Source organism: Sorex araneus, chromosome X (genome assembly GCF_027595985.1).
Source record: "Sorex araneus isolate mSorAra2 chromosome X, mSorAra2.pri, whole genome shotgun sequence".
Taxonomy (NCBI): Eukaryota; Metazoa; Chordata; class Mammalia; order Eulipotyphla; family Soricidae; genus Sorex; species Sorex araneus.
Window position 1 is genome coordinate 50639865 of NC_073313.1, and position 17365 is coordinate 50657229.

The following is a 17365-nucleotide window of genomic DNA, read 5'->3' on the forward strand; positions in this document are numbered from 1 at the left end:
CCACATCCATGCCAGCACTGGTTGTTCTTATTCTTTTTAATGTGTGCCAATTTCTATGGTGTGAGATGATATCTCATTGTTGTTTTGATTTGCATCTCCCTGATGATTAGTGATGTAGAGGATTTTTTTCATGCGCCTTTTGGCCATCTGTATTTCTGCAAAAAAAATTTGCTATAGTCCCTTTTTTTAATTTATAGTTTTGTTGTCTTTGCCTCTGTGATCAAATTTTTAAATATATATCTGAGGTCCTGCATCAGATATCAATACAGAATCTCTTGCCCCTGTGCCAGGCTTTCTTCACTGGGGCCCCTTGGAGGGGGCGGATTGAGTTTCCCTCCTTGCCCCAAGCAGAGTCCCGGCAGCCGAAAACCTCCGGAACCCAGCCACAGCCATGCTCAAGGCCACTCTCCATACGAGCCTCATGCATGACCAGCAGAGGAACCCAGGCATGCGGGACCTGGGGCTGAGATCTCCAAGCCAGCTCAGATTGAGACTGGGCCTCCTCCACCCAGACCCACCATTTTTCCAGTAGCTTGGCAGTCATACCCACAAACTACCCTTGGCAATCCCATCAACGGCCAAGATCCAGAGACTATATAAAACAAAGCTTGCAGAAGCACACAGCCACTTTGTGGCCACTGGACCTCTTATAGTCTAGCCCACTGATGTGCCTAAAGCAGCACACATGTGTTTGGTTTTAACATACTTGCTTGTATTCTCTGATATACATTCTCCGTCCCTCTTGGAGAGTCTGGCAAGCTACCAAGAGCATCCTGCCCACACGGAAGAGCCTGGCAAGCTCCCCGGGGCGTATTCGATATGCCAAATACAGTAACAATAACAGGTCTCATTCCCTTGACCCTGAAAGAGCCTCCAATCATTGGGAAAGGCTGCTAAAATCTCAGGGCTGGGATGAATGGAGACATTACTGGTGCCCACTCAAGCAAATGGATGAACAACAGGATGACAGTGATACAGTGATCTCTGAGGTCCATTTTCTAGAATGTTGTGCTTATGATTCCTTCCATTTATTTTATGATTCTGGTCTAATCTTAAGGTCTTTATCCCACTTTGAGTTAACTTCTGTGAAGTGTGTATGATACAGCTCCAGTTTCTTTTTTTTTCTTTCTTTTATTTTTGCGCTTTGGGCCACACCCGGAGATGCACAGGGGTAACTTCTGGGTCATGCACTCAGGAATTACTCCTGGCAGTGCTCAGGGGACTGTATGGGATGCTGGAAATCGAACCCAGGTCTGCCGCGTGCAAGGCAAGCACCCTACCCACTGTACTATTGTTCCTGTTCCAGCCCCTACAGTTTCATTTTAACATGTAGCTAACTAGTTTTTCCATCACAATTTGTCGAAAAGACTTTCCTCATGCCACCTCATGTATTTAACTCTGTATTCATAGATTAACTATCCATAAATTTTAGGACTCTCAATTATGTTCAATTGATCTATCACAAATTTGCCATTTTATTTATGTATTTTGTTTTTGGTGATAGACCTGCTGGTACTCAGAAACTATTCTTGACTCATTCCCAGTGGTACTTTGGGGAACAAGTGGTGTTACAAATCAAAACAGGACGCCCACTTGCAAAGCATATGTTCAGGCCATTAAGCTATCTTTTTACACCGAGATTTGTCATTCTAATATGTCCCCCGCTTAATACTCCCCCCATAATTTAGTATAGAAAAGGGAAAACAGAAGTCATTACACAAAACATTTTACAAAGTAGCCACTAACACATTCACTAGCGATAAAGCATTGTAATAGTTAACAGCCATTATTATGGGATAATTTTGCTCCCAAAAGGACATTTGGCAAAGTGAGAAAAGAATACTTTTTCACAATTGGGATAGGAAGGTGTAAAACATAAAAACACAGTTTTTCTCCCTTTTTTATAATAAAAGAATGTTCTTTTTTTTTCTTTTTGGGTCACACCCAGTGATGCACAGGGGTTACTCCTGGCTCATGCACTCAGGAATTACCCCTGGTGGTGCTCAGGGGACCATATGGGATGCTGGGACTCGAACCCGGGTCGGCTGCACGCAAGGCAGACAACCTACCGCTGTACTATCGCTCCAGCCCCCAAAATGTTCTTTTTTTATCATATTGTGTGCCCTTTACTTTCACACAGTAAACTTCACTTTTGACGCTTCTGATGACCAAATGTGTGGAGGCTTTATCCCCACCAGGCAACTCTCTTTGACATCATCTGTATATCCTACACTTTAATTCAATTCTGACACAATCTACCCATAAGTCATGTTAGACTCCACAGGCTGACTACCACCCCAGCACACACACTCCAGGTGCCAGTAACAGTGAAGATTATTGATCAGCTGATCAATCTGCAAGAGATCAGAGGTTCCAGTGACCGTTTGGGTCCCATTAATTTGCTAGAGTGGCTCAGGATCAGTTATGCACTAGGGAAAGAAAAGGTCTGGCGCTCTTTTTGCCCTCCCTAGTAGCACCTCCAACCAGTCTCACAAAATTAGATTTGAAGACATTTCAAATGCTTTGTTTTGGGGGTTTGAGAGGGCTCATCATGTGAGCATGAGCAATCATTAATTCTGTTTCATCCTTCTCACTCCTAAGAGAATGGGGTGTGGTCTGAAAATCCAGGTTTCTAATCATGGTCTTCCTAGTGACTAGTCCAGAGTTACTTCATTAGAATAAACAACACTCCTTCCTATTACCCAAGAAATTTCAAGGATTCCAGTGTCAGGAACCATGGTGAAATACCGATTATTCGAAAAAAAGATTCTCCTAGTGCTCTTATTTTAAAACAGGTTTTTTTAAATGACAAGAATTTTCAGATGTTTCAGAAAATGGAGCAAGAGACAAATATATGGATATGTATGTACGCTCACGCTATTTATGTATATATAAAATGAATGTAGTTTATTACTATGAAACATCAAGTGGCATCTAGTATGTAGAGGCCAGGAAAAAAGTAAACTCACCATAGTTCACAAGACAGCCCCCTAGGACAAAGAAATATCCAGCCTAAATTGCTAGTAGAAATTAGGTTGAGAAATTCTATATTAGAAGTAAGCATATGCAAGATGTGCTCCTCATGATCAATATATTATGAGTAAACATGATGTGAACAGATGTGGTGAGGTTAATTTCAATTTCATTCTTTCCCCAAATCCCATACCTATTTTGTGTTTGACGAGTTGTCCCACGTTTCTTCTGATGTGCGATTTCCCTCATTGTAGAGGGTCAAGACACTTGATGTTGTCAGAATGTGGGTTTGTTTCAGGAGTGATGCGGCTGATCAAAGGAGGATAAAACTCCGCTTCTCCATTTTGGGAATCTGAATTTATTTTCATCTGCATCCATTTCTTAACTGCTCAATCCCATCCAGGACAACCCCAAATCCAGCCCTTGGTTCAGTCTTCAGAAATCCATTGCCCCTTAGGCTTTTCCCTTCAGTCTGAGACTCTATTCAAGTCTGGGTTCCAGAAGAGCTATAAAGGGTCACATCCCTGCACTTTAGGTGATGTGGGCAGGAATTCCAGCCTGTGAGTGACAGGCGAGGGCGGGCTCTTCCGCATGAGAGGGAGCCAATGGGAGAGCGGGAGTGCTGCGAAGCCCGCGAGGGAGCGAGACGGGGGCGGGCCCTGCACCTTTAAGGAGCTAAGGACGGCGCGAGGACAGTGGCGGCAGGTCCCACAGGTTTGCAGGGTGTGGATCGGAGCCCCCTAGCTGGACACACGGCGTGGCCTCTTCAGTCGAGGCCGACGGTTTCGAAACGAGGCGAGCGTAGCGCCGCCCCCTAGGCAGAGCCCGTCAGGCCCGCCCTTCCCACTTCCCCTCATTGGCACGGAGCAGCCCGGCCCGCGGCGCCCCTGCTGATGGCCGGGAACGCCCCCTCCGCCGGCCACAGTCGCGACGCTCGCGCCTCACACTACGTCCCAACCACTAGGTCCGAGTCCCCTGCCCCCGACAGACCACGGGGCCCCCCGCCCCGCCCCGGGGTAAACGTGTTTCTGCTCTGGCCGGGATGGGAGCCGCATGGCGCGGGGCGCGGCCCGGACTTTTCCCGCCCGGCGGCAGGACCTGGGCGCGGACGCAGTGGCGCCATCTTTGATCCTGGTAGAGCTGGGTTTGGCGGCTATTTTTGAGCGGGAGAAAGAAGCTGACGTGTCGCCCAGGCAGACGGTGGAGGGTGCCAGGCAGAGGGCCTGTGGGGGAGTGTCCGTGTGTCCGAGCAGGGGCCCAAGTCTGGCTTGAGAAGGAGCCTTTGGGCCCTGAGAGCAGAGCCTGGGTGAGGGACTCTGCTGAGTGAGTGACGTTGGTCTGTGTGGTCAGCGATGTGGACTGGGGGACGCCATCGGTCCGTGGGCTCTGGGCAGGGGGGCTGAGGGGGATGAGTTCTGAGAGGCGCTGGAGTGAATGATGGACGTCTGGGGTGAGGAAATAGGGTGTTTAGGTGAGGGGCTGTGGGGACAGAACTGGAATGTGTGGGCTCAGTGTTGGGGTTCGGTGGGGCCCTCATACTTTTCGATCAGAAAGACATGCAGGAGTAAACAGCGTCCCCGGCCCGTCTGTCCTCTGTGCCAGTGGAGGAGTCAGTCCCCGATGTTTTCACCCGTGTTGCCCTAATGCCTTCTCATGTATGGAGTGATCTCTTGCCGAGTCACGTTGGTGAGGTGCTTGGTCAGATCTTCAGGTCATATTTCTATTGGGTTGTCTGCCTTTTCCTTATTGATTTTTTTAAGAATCGTTTCTCTATATTCTGAAACCACCCCTGTATAGGTATTTTGCAGCTATCCAATTTGGGTTTCTAATTTCCTTGTTGAGGTTTTGAAGATGAAGATTTTAATTTTAAAAAGAGGCAAGCACAGTGTAAACCTAACCTTCTGTGATACTGAGTTAAAACGAAGATGATGTCCTGTGTCCTTTGGGGGATGGATCCGTTTCTTAGGGCATACAAGAGCTGCATCTCAGAAAGTCATGGTGCCCCCACAACTAGTGGGAAATTCTCTGACTCGTTTTTGCCCCAGCAGCTCACCCTCCAATCAATAGGGCTCGGGCTGGAGCCATAGCACAGTGGGGAGGGCATTTGCCTTGCACGCGGCCACCCCAGGTTTGATTCCGGGCATTCCATAGGGTCCCCTGAGCACACCCCAGGTTTGATTCCCGGGCATCCCATAGGGTCCCCCTGAGCACTGCCAGAAGTAATTCCTGAGTGCAGAGCCAGGAGTCAGTTCTGAGCATCTCCAGGTGTGACCCAAAAAACAAAAAGCAAAGAAACAAGCGATCAATGGGGCTCTTTGATCTTGGACAAGACACTGAACTCCCTCAGTTTCTGGGCTTCAAAGATAGCTCTATGGTAGGGCCACATGTGCAAGGCTGTGATTTGATCACCAGCACTGCAGGGTCCCCTGAGAAAATACTGTTGGTATTGTCCTGATGTCAGCACTGAGGAGATCGCTCTGGAGGCCCCCAGCACCTCTCTGCCCTATCAGAACTGCATAGCCAAACACAAAGATTGAAGGTGAGACCCTGTTGTGCAACTGTGCCGAGGAAGTCGCCCCTAAGCCCCCCTGAACACTGCTTGTGAGAGCCTCGCCCCCTTCAAATGAAATGAGAAATGGCCTCTCAATTTCCTTACTATGAAATGAGGATAATAGCAAGAACTAACTTATGACGCTTTGGTTGATAATTGAATGATTTAATATTTGACTTTTATTTTATTTGTTTTATTACATTGGGGCCACAACTAGCCATACTCGTGGTGTACTCCTAGCTGTATGCTTAGGGATGACACCCAGCGGTCACACATATGGTCATATGTGATGCTGGGGATTGAAACTGGTCAGGCACATGTAAGGCAAGTGTCTTAACCCTATGTTATCACTGACCTCAGAGAACTTAATGTTTGGTCATTATATATTCACCATAGGTTTTGTTTTGTTTTTTTTTTTCTTTTTGGGTCATACCCGGCGATGCATAGGGGTTACTCCTGGCTCTGCACTCAGGAATCACCCCTGGCGGTGCTCAGGGGACCATATGGGATGCTGGGAATCGAACCCGGGTTGGCCATGTGCAAGGCAAATGCCCTACCTGCTGTGCTATTGCTCCAGCCCCTATTCACAATAGTTTTGTAGCACTGATCTTATACCTATCCATGACTATCCCATGAATGCAGAGTCAGTGCTGTTCATGTAACACAAAAAAGTCCTGATAGAAAGATACTGAGAATATGGTTTTGTTAGGTTGAGTTGAACTTTCAGAGGGCTACAGCTATCTTGTTTAATGACAAGCATCTTGGGTGTCAGATGCTTGTCATTAAACAATTGGGAATAGGATCTTCCAGTTTCCCTCTTCTTCGTTTCGTAGCTCTCTTTCCATGCCATTAACTTTATTTTCATGGTGAAAATTAGCTTATTTCTCGTGAAAATTGAAAACATTCACAAAATAGAAGAAATTGCCCAATAAATCCCCATCATACCTATCACATAATCTCAGCAGTCATCAATTTAGGACCAATCTTGTTTCCTGTAGATATGGGGATGAAAAACTAGAAGCAGTGGGCCAGATTTAGCGTACTTCTTGCTATGCAGTCATAAGTTAAGAATCATTTCTCCCATTCTTTTAGCTGGGGAAGACCAAAAGAATGTTTTGTGATAATGTGAAAATGATATAAATGAAAATTATAGTGATGCTAAGAGGTTTTATTAGAACACAATGAACAGTTGGCTTTTCAAAAATTCAGTCACAGTAAAATTACAGTTATTCGTGATTGGGTTTCAGGCATGCAGTGTTTCAACATCAATCCCTTCACCAGTGTCCACTTCCCTCCATCAATGACCCCTACTCCCATTTGCTTCCCACCCACCGGTCTGCTTCTATGAGAGGCACTTTTTTTTGAGGTTTTTTGCTGTACCACAGTACGGTACTGTACAGTACTGTTATTGATAGGGTTTTATACATAACACTTTACAACCTTTCAGCACCACTTCCTCTTCCAGGTTCATTTTTTCCTTCTACCATAGTCATTGCCCATTCACTGTCCCATTTCCTAGCCCCCTTAAGTGGCTGGACGTAGTTGGCTAATGTATTGCCTATAGTTGCCTTCCACCTGCAGTGGTAAATATAAGTAGTTGCATCAGGGATCATAGGCTTCACAAGCAGCAAATATTTACTACTTGGTCCTTTACAGAAAAAAAGTTTCCCATCCCTTAACGTAGACCACCCAAACGCACTCTCAGATTGGTTTCTCTTTTATTGAGGAATAACATAAAATGCACATGTTAAAAACACTACTCAATGAATTTTTACATGCATATTCCTTTTTAAGTAATTACTAGGCATATCAATCCATTCATAAATAATTCATTACATATCTGTAAAAGATAAGGACCTAAAGGTCTCTTATTAAGGGTGAAATATTAACAATACTATTTTCAGATCAACTGTTAAATTCCCAGATAACATCAAATACATAGTCAGGTCTCAAATTTAGTGGCTATCCCGATAATACTTTTTTAAAATAGGAGACAACTCCTGCAATGCTCTGGCAGAGTGGGCAGAGTGTAGGGGGGTTCCCAAGGGCCACTCTTTGTGTTGTTCATCTGGCGTTATAGGCCTAATGATTTTTTGTGGGGGAGGAGAGCGGTCACACCTGGCTCTGCACTCAGAATTACTCCTGGTGGTGCTGTGGGACCAAATGGGATTCTGGGGATTGAACCTGGGTCGTCCGTGTGCAACGCAGATGCCCTCCCCACTGTGCTATTGCTGCAACCCCAGGCCTAATGGTTTGGTGCTCAATCTTGGTATTGCTCAGGGACCATCAGGGACCACCATGCCAGTGCATGAAGGACCATGTGGTGCTCAAAATCAAACTTGCACTCATATTAGGCGTGTGCTCTATCATTTGTGCTGTTTTCCAAGCCTGCAAAGTTACTTTTGTTGGAGTCACGATCCAGATAAGAGGCATACTTTGTATTTGATTGCTGAATCTGGAATCTCCTAATCATCATTAGTGTTACTTTTTTCCTTCTTCAGTTTGGACATCTTATATTAGCTCCTCTCATTTTATCTTATTCTTCCAATTTTTGTTTAGGCACTCTGATTATAATACAATGAACAGTGTTTCATGCATGCAGTGTTCTGATATCACACCCTCCACCAGTGTCCTCTCCCAAAGTTTCCCCCACACAATTTCCTTGACAAACTGACTTCTGAAGGCTTATTCACGGGGCCTGTTACCATTGGCCAATTTTGATACCTGTATTATGTTTCTTTATCACTGTATCACTGTCATCCATCAATTTGCTCAAGCGGGTGCCAATAACGTCTCTGTTCGTCCTAGCCCTGAGATTTTATCAGCCTCTCTTTATTCATCCTTCCCAATGGTGCTGCACTGGAGGCTCTTTCAGGGTCAGGGGAATGAGACCCATCATTGTTACTGGTTTTGGCATACCAAATATGCCACAGGGAGTTTGCCAGGCTCTGCCGTGTGATTTTCTTCATTATTTCTGATAAATGTTCAGGAAAAAATACTTTTCCTTAAATTATGACTTTCTACTATTCTATTATCTAATTACATCATTTCTCATTTTAATTTAATGCCTTTCAATTTTACTTATGGTTTCTCTGGACTACATTTTTTTGGTTAGTTTCTCAGTCTACACAAAACGTTCACTAATTCCCTTAACTCTGTGGCATGTTAAAATTTTTACTTGAATTTTGGAAAAAATATGGTCAACAAAAGAATAACAAAAAGTCAACAAAATAATCTTACCAGCCATGCATGATTCTACTATTAGGCTGTTCTACTATTAGGGCTGTCTCTAATTTTATTAAAATAAAGTAAGGGGCTAGAGCAATAGCACAGCAGGTAGGGTGTTTGCCTTGCTTGCAGCCAACCCGGGTTCCATTCCTAGCATCCCATATGGTCCCTTGAGCACCACCAGGAGTAATTCCTGAGTGCAGAGCCAGGAGTAAGCCCTGAACATCGCCGGGTGTGACTCAAAAAAACAAAATAAAACAAAATAAACTCACTAATTTTGATATCAAAATCAGGTAAATGTAAGATAGCCTCAGGTGAACCACAGAGCAAATATTCTAAGTAAAATTAACAAAAGCGATTTTGAAAACAATGTATAAATAACAAATCAAGTCATTAAGCTAAGCTTATCTTTAGAAATATAAGGATGGTTTAAGCATAGAGTGCTCATTAACACAATTCATACTGATAACAGAAAGTAGCAGCAGCACCCATAGTAAGGGGATAATAAATGGCCAGAAGCAACAAAATCTAAGAACTGGTCTAAGGAACAGAGCTCTTGGTACTGGAGTGATAGTACAGTGGGTGGGATGTTTGCTTTACATGTATTCAACCTGGCTTTGATCCCTGGCACCACATTTAGTCCTCTGAGCTCCACTAGGAGTGATCTCTGAGTGCAGAACCAGGAGTAAACTGTGAGCATAGCTGAGTATGCCCCCTAAAAACAAAACTAAACTTAAAAAGAACCCCCCAAATAAAACAGTTGACTACTATTACTGATTCTTTTGAAAACATTAAAGATAAGGCATGGTTATTTAGAAGGAAAGAAAGATGGCCAGAGAGAGTACAGGAGGTAGGGTGTTTGCCTTGCATGTGGCTGACCCTGGGATGAATCTCTGCCACTCCATATGGTTCCCTGAGCATTGTGCCAGGAGTGATCCTAAATACAGGGCCATGATTAAGTGCTGACTGTCACCAGGTATGGGTTACAAACAAAAAATATATAAAACAAAACTGCTTTTATTTGTATACTTTGTAGCTGACAAGATAATCTGCAAATATATGAAGAAGAAATTTGACAGTATTATAGAATAAACATGTAAGAATCCTTTAAACAAATCATTTTAACAAGCAACTAACTGCAAATGTTATCAAATTGCAAAGCAGTGCTCAGGGCTTACTCCTGCACTGTGCTCAGGGATCACTCAGGCAGTGCTGAAGAGACTGAACTGAATGGTGCCCAGGACTGAACTGTAGTTAGTTCAAGACAAGTGCTTTAATCTCTAGATTCTCCAGCAGTGAATATGTGGGCTTTTTGGGTTTTTTTTTTGACCACACCCAGCTTGGTAGTCAGGGGAGCATGCAGCACTGGGAATGATTCCAGGGCCTTGCACAGGTCTTCTATCACTGAACTTTTTTTGAACAATTTTTTGAACAATTTTGATTCCTATATTATGTTTTCTTTATATTTCATTTATAAAAAGGGATCATTCTATATTTGTTGCTCTCCTTCTGACTGATTTCACTCAGCATAATACTCTCTAGTTCTGTCCATGAATGAGCAAATTGCCAGATTTCACCTTTTCTTATAGCTGAATCATAGTCTATGGTTTATGTATACTAGTTTCTTTTTTGTTCATTAGTTTGGGGGCCACATCCAGTGATTTTCTGGCTCTTCACTCAGGGGTTACTCTTGGCAGGGCTTGGGGAATGCTATCAGGTGCTGGAGCTGGAACCCAGGTCAGCCACATGCAAGGCAAGCTACAGTATCTCTCTAGCACCCCATGCCAGTTTCTTCATCCACTCCTTTGTTCATGGTTATTTGGGTTGTTTCCCTATCCTAAATATTGTGACTAACCTGTAATGACAATAGGGGTGCTTCTAAATACTATTTTGGGATCTTGGGATAAATCCAAAGTAGAATCGCTGGGTCATGTGGAAGCTCCGTTCTTAGTTTTTTGAGAAGTCTTCATAATGTTTTCCTGGGAGACTAAACCAGATGACATGTCTGCAATGGATGATGGCTCATCTTCCCTCCACCCCCATATCACTGCCTACCTGATTATTTCTACTTTTTGTGGATAAGGGATTGGTAGGACATGCACCTCAGTGTTCAGCATCTGTTCTTGGTTCTGTGCACAGAAGTGACTCCTGGTGGTGTTCAGGGAACGATATATGGTGCGGAAACCATTTGTAGTTAAGAGGACCATATGTAGTGCATTGCAGGTTATTCGGTTTAGGGACAGCTGCATGCAAGGCCAGAGCATTACCTCGTATACTATCTCTTCCCCCTAGTTTTTGATAAAAATCTTTCTTATTGGTGTGAAGTGATGTCTCATTTGCATTTTCCTGATGATAAAGGGCACTTTTTCAAAATCCTGTTTGTCATCTGTCTGTCTTCTTTGACGTGTCTTTTCGGCCTATGGATTTTTCATAGTATGTCCTCAGTGATTAGGTATTTAGGGTATTTTTCATTTTATAGTGTTAAAGACAATGTACTCATGAAGATTTTTACAGATAAATCTCTGCACATACCCATTAATATTATCTCAGGATGAAGTTTTAGAAATGGAATTAATGAATCAGACAAGAAACAAATTATCAGTGAATTAACAAGAAATATTTTTCAGGGGCCGGAGCGATAGCACAGCGGGTAGGGCGTTTGCCTTGCACGCGGCCGACCTGGGTTCGAATCCCCGGCATCCCATATGGTCTCCCAAGCACTGCCAGGAGTAATTCCTGAGTGAAAAGCCAGGAGTAACCCCTGTGCATTGCTGGGTGTGATCCAAAAAAAAGCAAAAAAAAATATATTTTTCACATGCAGCCGTTGAAAAGTGGTTAACCCAGTTTGGGTTCTGAATACTGTTCTGTACTGCACCTGACCCCAACTAATTGCTTTCCAAAGAGAAGAGAATTATTGTGTCCCAGCTCAGTTGTTACCTCCCCATTGACTTTCTCACAACAGAATAGGGGAAGGGTACCTAGTTGAAAACAAGAAGTAGGGAAATTTAGAGAGACTAGAAGATCAAATCTACTACTGTGGAGATAAACAGGTCACCTGGTTTTAAAAAAAACTTTCTTATTGAATGTGGTTCTGTGATTTATAATACTGTTAATGATGTTTTCCCATGCACATAATTCCAACACGACATCCCTCACCAAGTGTATGCACCCTCTCCCAAGGACTCCACTGCATGCCTCTTTCAGCCCTACCCCCTAAAAAATCAGTTGTGGATTAGTTTTCTTGTTGTGTTATCATATAATCTTACTTTATACAAACTTAACTATACCTGCATTGTTGTAGTATTCACAGTGAAAAGGGCAAAAATGAATGGCTAGGGCTGGAGTGATAGCACAGTGGGTAGGGCGTTTGCCTTGCATGTGGCCCACCCGGGTTCGATTCCCAGCATCCCATACGGTCCCCCGAGCACTGCCAGGAGTAATTCCTGAGTGCATGAGCCAGGAATAACCCCTGTACATTTCCGAGTGTGACCCAAAATGAAAAAAAAAAAGAATGGCTAGATGATTAGCTTTCTCCATCAAGAGAATCCAGTTCAGTGTCTGGAGAGATAGTACAACAAGTAGGGTGCTTCCCTTGCCAAGACCAACATGAGTTTGATCCCCGGGATCCTATATGGTCTCTCAAGCCCTGAGCACAGAACCAGGAGTAAGCCCTGAGCACTGCCAGTTGTGAAAACAACAAAAAAGGAAAAAGGTTCATCAGCCCAGCAAGTCAATATTTCTAGGCCTTTACCCTAAGAAAATTCAATAGTGAGTTTTTTCTAAAGATTGCTGGTTTTTAGCTCACTGTGATATCAATCAATAAGTTTTCCAAAGAGGCTAGTTATTTTTTTTATTTAAATGTTCTGACAGGGACTTAGAATCTGGGTGATGTTCCAGCTTTCCCTGGCTGCTTTGCCATCCTTTAAGACATTGTGGGGTCATGCCCCAACTCAAGGCCAATTCCTTCACTGCTCTTCTGTTTTCGTTTTTTATTCCTACTTGAGTGAGTAATTTAGACATAGGGCAAATAATATAATAATATAAAATAGCACAGCGGGTAGGGCATTTGCCGTGCACACGGCCCACCTGGGTTTGATTCCTCCGCCCCTCTCGGAGAGCCCGGCAAGCTAACAAGAGTATCTCGCCCGCACGGCAGAGCCTGGAAAGCTACCCGTGGCATATTCGATATGCCAAAAACAGTAACAAGTCTAACAATGGAGACATTACTGGTGCCCACTGTAGCAAATTGATGAGCAAGGGATGACAGTGCTTGCTGTCATCAGTAACAGTTAAAATTAGAAAATGAGGGGCTGGGGCGATAGCACAGCGGGGAGGGCGTTTGCCTTGCACGTGGCCAAACCGGCTTCAATTCCCAGCATCCCATATGGTCCCCTGAGCACCGCCAGGGGTGATTCCTGAGTGCAGAGCCAGGAATAACCCCCGTGCATTGCCAGGTGTGACCCAAAAAGCAAAAAAAAAAATAGAAAATGATGTATTAGTAATTTAAGTTGGGGTTTCTTCCCTGACATAACTGGTATCAGTAGACTAGTGGTTTGAGGATAATTCTTGCATACCCTTTACACATATAATCTCATATGTGTGCATAGCTATATTTGTGTAAGATGTGTGTGAGCAATCTTATAATAAGATTATAGTATGTGGCTTTTTCTTTACACAAAAAAATTGGGCTGGAGAGATAGTAGAGGGGTTAAGGTATTTGCCTTGCAGGAAGTAGATCCCAATTCAATCCCAGCCAGGCTGGGTTCCCCAACAACCACTAGGATTGATCCTTGAATACAGAGCCAGGAAAAAGCCCCGAGTACCACCAGATGTGTCCCTCAAACCAGAAAACACACACACACACAAATTCTGTTCTGCTACTTTCTTTTAGCTAATAAAACATATGCAAAAATGCAAGTTTTTATACATTTTCTTGGAGAAAATTTTAGTTTCTCGCATATATGAGAGTACATTTTAGTGAATTCCTTTGCATTTGACATCCAGCTGCCAATGCTATCAACTGGTGGCCAGTTGTAACTTACAATCTTGTCGTTAGTATTATTTAACACCTGTTGTAAAATCTTCACACACTCCACATAATCACATCATTATCATCACTTACCCATAGCCAGTCCTTATTGATTCTTTGCTTAGGATTTTTTACCACTGTATTCATGAATTACTGGCCTGTTATTTTCCCTTATTGTATTGTTGTCCTAGTTTTTGCATCACAGTTATGTTGGCTTCATTTGACAAGTTATGAAGTATTATCTGGAAGAGTTTGGGTGAACTTGGTATTCCTTTTTTTAAAATTATTTTTAATTATATTTTTATTGTTTTATTGAATCACCATGAGATAGCCCATTACAGCTGTTCATGATTGGGTTTCCGTCATACAGTTTTCCAACACCCATCCTCCACCAGTGTATATTTCCTCCTAGCACCAATGTCCCCAGTTTTCCTCCATTCATCCCCCAACTCCCTACCCCCCAGCCTGCCTCTGTGGCAGACAACTTTCTTCTCTCTCTCCCTCCGACCCGCCCTCTCTCTTTCCCTCTCTCTCTCCCCCTCCCTCTCCCTCCCTCTCTCCCCCCTCTCTTTCTCTCAGTATTATTTCCTTCTTAAATATGTGGAAGAATACTCATGTGAAGTCATTATTGTTGGAGTTTCCTTTGTGAGTAGAATATTTTTGTTATGGGGCCACACCCAGTATTCCTCAGGGCTTTACTCCTGGCTCTGCACTCAGGGACCACTCCTTGTGGGTTAAATGGACCATATGGGGTGCCAGGGATTAAATTTGGATCAACCAGGTCCTAGACAAATGCCCTACCTGCTGTACTGTCATTCTAGCCCCAATGTGTGTAGAGTTTTAATTATACATTCAATTGATCAAAAAGATACAATACCACCCAGATTTCTCTCTCTCTCCCTCCCTCCCTCTTTCCCTCTGTCCCTTCCTTTCCTTATTTTTGTGGTGTTGGGTATCAAATTCAGGGCCACATACATGCAAAGATCTGCTATTATTTTGTGATTTTTTTTAAGTAGTTTGTCCAGTTAATCTGCATCAGGGTTGGCAAAATGTTTTTGCAGAAGGCAGATAGAGGTAAGTTAGGCTTGGCAGGCCATATATTTCTATAGCAGTTACTTTGCTGTTGTAGGTTGAAAGCACGTGGATAATATGTAGACAAATGATCATGGCTGGGAACCCATAAAACTTTATAGATGTCAAACTTATCCCAGCTCTGCTGAACTCTTCAAAATATATATGCATAAATTGTTTAAAAAAACTTTATGGATGCAGAAAGTTGGTTTTATTTAATTTTCACGTATCACAAAATATTTTTCTTTTAACTTTTTATTGTTGTTCTTGGTTGGTTAGCTCTTGCACATTACCCAGTGGTGCTTAGGTCTTACTTCTGACTCTTTACTCAGAGATCATTCCTGGTTGGCTAGGGAGACTATATTGGGTGCCAGGGATCAAATCTGGTTCAAGCTTTACTTGCTGTATTATCTCTTTGGCCCTCTTTTAAAGGGTTAAAACATTTTCATTTTTTTTCTTTTTTTGAGCTCAGATCAAGTGTAGATCCTTCATAATAATAAAGGTCAGTAGGAAACGTTTTCATCAATTGCTCAGAACTGATCCTCTACACGCACACATGCATGCACGCACACACACACACACACACACACGCGCGCGCGCGCACGCACACACATGCGCATGTGCACAGAGTCCTCCTCCCCCCACCCCAACACACACACAAACACTTGCACTGTTGCTTCTCAGAACTAGATCACGCATCAGGCAGGCTGCACAGCCTCCTGATGCTCAGATTTGGCTATTTTCATCATTGATTCACTTCCCAGGAGCAGACCCCAGAGGAACCATTTTCATTTTGTTGATGAGAATTTACCATCTCTTGATTTTCATTGCAGATACCTTGTCATAAAATGTTTGATAATATTTTATTGTTTGCAATGTACCGACCTGTAAAATCTCCGGGCGGCCAGGGGAGGCCCCAATGGCTCTCCCCCTCACCGCCTGGGTTCAGGTGGTCTTGGGCTACTCGCCTAGCCGGGGTGGCCCAAGCCATGGGGCAGACAGAGGAGGAAATGAGGGCCAAGCTGGTTGGTTGATCAGTTGCCGTTCATTCCATTCTCCCCATGTGCCTGTTCCAGTCTCACTGAGCCCCCCATTCTAGTTTCACACCGCCACTCATTCCTGTCTCCTTCTGTCTCTTCCACTCAGTTCTCCACACTACACCCAGTCAGGTAGCAAAATCAACATAAGAAAGCCCTTCGCCAGGAGGATTGCCCCATAGCTGGAAGACTGCTTCACGGGCAGAGGGGAGAAGGCAGATGGAATAGAGAAGGGATCACTAAGAAAATGATGGCTGGAGGAATTAATTGGGATGGGAGATGTGTGCCGAAAGTAGATAATGGACCAAACATGATGACCTCTCAGTGTCTGTGTTGCAAGCCATGTTGCCCAAAAGTACAGAGTATGGGGAATATTGTCTGCCATGGAGGCAGGGGGAGGGTGGGAAAGGGGGGTATACTGGGGATATTGGTAGTGGGGAATGTGCACTATTGGAGGGATGGGTGTTTGATCATTGTGTGATTGTAACCCAAACATGAAAGCTTGTAATTATCTCACAGTGATTCAGTACAATTTTTTAAAAAAGAAAGCCCTTCCTGACTGCCCATCAGGCTCAAGGGCAGAAACACACCCGGGGTCTTCCTCTTCTCCCCTCCTAACATCTTAATTAACATCTTAATGTTAGTTATTTTTGTATGGACACAGTGAGAGATATATTGAGGCTTGTAGGGCAGCTCTCCTGGGAAAATCTCGCCATAGACTCAAACTACTGTGCTCAGGCCAGATTAATCATTCCTAACCTTAGCAGGGTCTGAATCTAGTTATTTCTTTTTGGATCATGACAGCATTTGTTCATGAGCAAGCTCTTAACTTATAGTTAAGCATTATGGCACTTTGTCCAGGCCCATTTTGATGCCAGGGTAGCACGTAGCTCACTACTTGCCCTGGGTCCATCCAGACCCTCACCCGGACCCTCATTTTGGGGTGCTAGGAAGTAAGGGCAACTGAGGCTAGGAAGTAGGACAACTAAGATGCCCAGGAGGTAAATATCATTTAGAGTCAATTAACTCTCATGTTACAAATGCATAGCATTTACTGTCTTCCTGTACCCATACAAAAAGGACATTGCTCTCAATTAACTATGCAAAGGACTTAAGGAGAAGAGAAAAACAATATTTATAAGTCAACAGAACACAAAGAAGTTACAAATAAATGCAGAGGAATTGGAGCATTGTGATGGGAGTAACCCAATAAACCTAAGCTCCCTGCGACAAGGCAGAAAAGACAAACCAATGTTATTCTACACTGATCTAAATTGATTAATTTATGGGAGGGCCTTCTGACACTTACTACAATACTCTTATCCCAGTAATATGGTTCTGCTAGGGTTCACCGGCACTTAGGAGTACACTCAGAAGCACTTGGGGTGTCTTTGTGGATCCAGGATGGTAGTATGAGATAAGGATTACCAGTGTACATATTTTTGTGGTAACTACTGAGTTTTTTATAATAATTTT

The 17365-nt window shown here is 43.6% G+C and overlaps 1 protein-coding gene and 2 non-coding genes across 8 annotated transcripts in view; 1 reads left to right on the forward strand and 2 right to left on the reverse strand.

The window, feature by feature from the left end:
• Nucleotides 1–17365, forward strand: part of LOC101556179 (ubiquitin carboxyl-terminal hydrolase 10-like) — a 157036-nt gene that overhangs the window by 105257 nt on the left and 34414 nt on the right. The window contains exon 1 of one of the 6 annotated variants that reach the window (XM_012933713.2): nucleotides 3589–3687. The exons of 2 other annotated variants lie outside the window; for them this stretch is intronic. The gene's annotated coding sequence lies outside the window, so the exon portion shown is untranslated. Of the gene's footprint in view, nucleotides 1–3588; nucleotides 3688–4076; nucleotides 4108–4150; nucleotides 4280–5452; nucleotides 5513–17365 lie in introns of those variants that run through there. 3 more of the 6 variants (XM_055120220.1, XM_055120221.1, XM_055120223.1) reach the window with 3 other exon arrangements.
• Nucleotides 15316–15384, reverse strand: LOC129400719 (small nucleolar RNA U2-30). The gene has a single exon (XR_008627900.1). It is a non-coding gene; the product is annotated as a small nucleolar RNA U2-30 (small nucleolar RNA).
• LOC129400720 (small nucleolar RNA U2-19) lies at nucleotides 15531–15606 on the reverse strand. Its single transcript, XR_008627901.1, has one exon. It is a non-coding gene; the product is annotated as a small nucleolar RNA U2-19 (small nucleolar RNA).